Genomic DNA, 3,450 nt, shown 5'->3' with positions numbered 1-3,450 from the left:
TGCTTTTGGCTTTGGAAGTGGCATGATCAGCTGGAGCAGCAAGAAGCAACCAACGGTTGCATTGTCTAGTATTGAGGCAGAGTACAGAGGTGATGCATTGGCAGCATGTGAGATTTCATGCCTGTTCAAGCTTATGGATGATTTGGATATTCAAGTGGATGCTCTAGTGGCCTTATTATGCGACAATCTCAGTAGTGTACTCTTGGTAACAAATCTAGTGTACCATGCCAGGACAAAACACATAGAGGTACACTACCACTTCATCAGAGAGATGGTTCTTGCCGGGAGAGTTGATCTCATGCATGTGAAGACTGATGATGAGCAGGTTGTAGATATCTTTACCAAGTCTTTGGGTAAAGATAAGTTTAGTAGTTTTAGACAGCTACTTGGGAGTTCATCAGATGATTTGAGCTTGAGGGGGAGTGTTAGAATATCAAGCTCATACTATTCTCCTGTTAGTATGTATGACTGACATTAACCTTGTCCAGCTGTATCAGCAAGTGTGGGACATTAAATAAGTCGGTGGTCTTAGACCCAGTGTGAATGGTCCTACGGACCTTAGTACTATTGTATACACTTACTCTATGTGTGTGGTTATGGGATAATGAATGAATGGAAGAAGGTGAGAGCATGCTTGCTCTTCACTCTGTCTCTGCCTCTCTCAATCTCAACAACAAGTCCAATTAGCACAGGGATTGAATCTTCATCAACCATAGTTTCTCAAATCTGAGGAATGCTAACAAGGTTTCGAAGTGTGCTAGGAAGAGTAGCAATGGCAGAAGGCTTGGGATTGAAGGACTTGGCTTCCTTCTCAAATCATGAGCAGATTTGCTATCGGGCCTACTTGATGCATCAGCAGCATCTCCTGCAAGAGAACCACAAAGAGAATTTTCACTACTTCAAGGAGTGTGGTTTGCATTTTGTGTTCATCAATTTGATGAAAGACATGCTTGCATTATGCTACAAAAAGTGGGCATCTTGATTATGTTCTGAGAGTTCTAGATGCTGCCCAATCTCTTGCAGTATCAAAAACTTGGGGTTTTGCTTAATTTGTGAATGTTTGTGATGGGAGTGGTGCTACTCCTTTACATCTGGCTCCCGATCAACCCACCCAGTAGCAGTTTTTCTACTTCTAAACAAGGGGGCACTTGTATGTGCGGTTACTATGAGATCGGGCAGTAGTGGCTGTGCCTTTGGGAGCACACCCCTACACTTTTCAGCACGTGGTGGATCAACATAATGTGTAAAGGAGCTTTTATCTTGGGCTACGGATCGAATAAAAAGAAATTCACAAGGCCACACTTCGTTCTTCATAGCCATGAAGTACAACAATATAGCTTGTGTATCACTTTTTGAATCCACTTTCTGCTAAGCCCTTGGTCTGGCCGTCTCCATGGAAGTTTATGAGTGACCTTGATCCAGAAGCCAAATAGTTACTAGAGGCTACCTTGGGGTAGGCCAATGATTCCTGGGAAAAGAAAATATTTTTAGTTCAATGTGACTCTGGTGCAGCCGATACTTCTGAAGAGTTGAATGGATTAGCTATTCAAGTAGAGAATGATGAAGAGGAGATAGAACCATGATATATTTGTTTTGAGCATGCTTGCACGATTGAAGTTCAGGACTGTGGACATCATATGTGTGCTGGCTACACACTTGCTCTCTGTTGTCATAACAAACCGAGACTGCCATAGTAGGTAATATGATAGATGATTTTTTATGCCGAGAAGTGCTTAAAAATAGCCAAAAATTACGAATATCAGGGAAAAAATAGACTTCATCAAAGGCGGCGATGGCAATCAGGATGATTTTAAGAGACAAATCCCTAAAGCAATAGTGCTAATTTTCATGGAAAATCAAATGATGGCAGATGGCCAAGCTGGTGTTTTCCTAGATGCAAAACGATATCAGGAATCCAACGCAAGTCTCAGATCTCAATTCCGAGGTCGTTTGATCCCCCATTTAATCCCACAAGGTTCGAGGTTGTGAAGCAGCTACTGGATCTGGAAGTCGAGAAGAGCGTGACGGAGCCCAGCTTAATAAATTTCGATACCATGGAGCCAGCCGTCCAATCGGATTGCGAATCGGAGTCCGTTTGCACCCCCAAACATGCTGAAAACCCTTCCATAGTAGTGTGAAAGTGGTTTTTTTTAAAGTGGACATTTTATAAATGAAATGAAATGAAAGTCTAAATGAAAAAAACATGTCGTGATGCAGGGAGGGGCGTTTTTTGATTGACACCCCATTTTTTGGGGATGTATGTGCCTCTTGGATACTCAATCATGTAGAGAGAGAAGGGAAGATCCCTGATCCATGCAGAGAGGAAAAGATTTTGATGGTAACCACGTGTAATATGATGAAGGGAATGAAATTCTGATTTTTAGTCTTTCTCTCTCCTCCCTCCCTCTCCTGCATAGAGGCAATTCGTGTGCAAAAATCAAGAAAAAGAGGGACTGAAGAATGCTTGTCCAGCTGTGGATTGATTCAAGATGAAGAGGAGGCTAAGGAAGGAGGTTCAACACTGAAGAATGGTTGTTGATTGGTCTACGGGCTGCCTAGAATAATTATTAAAAAACCTGCAACACGCAAGACATACGGTATGCTCCAATTTTATGAAGAAACTTGCTTGTTTTTGTTGTTTCATGGTCCAAATGTTGCTCATATGCGATGAGTTTTTGTTTGAACCTTGTTTACATCATGTTTGAGGCTATAACTATAGAAATACATAACCCGTAATGATTTAGAGTCGTTATTAATTCTCTAAAACCCGCAAAATGTCATTTTTAATGGAAATTATTAGTTTTTTCGATTTTGAGTTGGGAAAAAGGGATGGAAATGGGATACAATTAGAGAAAATATCAAGTTTATGTCAAAATAATAAGCCAATACAAGTAAATCAAAAAATACCTATTTTCCATGAATAATAAATAGAAAAAAATAGTGAAAGTTAGATTTTTAGAGCTAAAAAAAAATGGAAAAATAAGATTTATGTGTGTGAATGTTTGGCGAGGTTAAAACATGAGTTCAAGCCTAAGTTTGGCCTTGTCCTTTGTGTTATAGTATGTGCTTATTGCTTTTTACATACAAAAATGATATAAAACAACCATTTACACCTATGCACCGTAGCAACACCTAAACAGTGAGGGGGGGAAGGAAGTTTGTGTGACGATCTAATTGCTGAGAAGATAGAAATTTTGATTTTCCTCTTTATGCATAGCATTTAGGGATCGTTCCATAATTAAATATAGGCGACTAGTAGCACGAAAGTTCCGGTGCTAGTCCCTAAAGTAGCGCAACATGTAACACTTAGTTAAGATTCATGAAAGGGATATTTTCCGCACCAACTCATTGAAATCAAGCATTTCATCTTGCACAGACACAGAGGTGTCAAAAGACTTATACTCAGGCCCCAAGCCATTCAAAGTCATAGCAACCATGTCTTGATCTTTA

General features: G+C 40.1%; 1 pseudogene; it reads left to right on the top strand.

Moving 5' to 3' along the window:
• Positions 1 to 772: 772 nt before the first annotated feature.
• Positions 773 to 1,694, top strand: LOC148030012 (E3 ubiquitin-protein ligase XB3 pseudogene; annotated as a pseudogene).
• Positions 1,695 to 3,450: the final 1,756 nt, after the last annotated feature.

The sequence above is a fragment of the Lygodium microphyllum genome, chromosome 10, assembly GCF_053477565.2.
Source record: "Lygodium microphyllum isolate KBCC chromosome 10, Lygodium_microphyllum_v1.1.10, whole genome shotgun sequence".
Classification (NCBI taxonomy): domain Eukaryota; kingdom Viridiplantae; phylum Streptophyta; class Polypodiopsida; order Schizaeales; family Lygodiaceae; genus Lygodium; species Lygodium microphyllum.
This window is presented reverse-complemented; position numbering and strand designations above follow the sequence as displayed.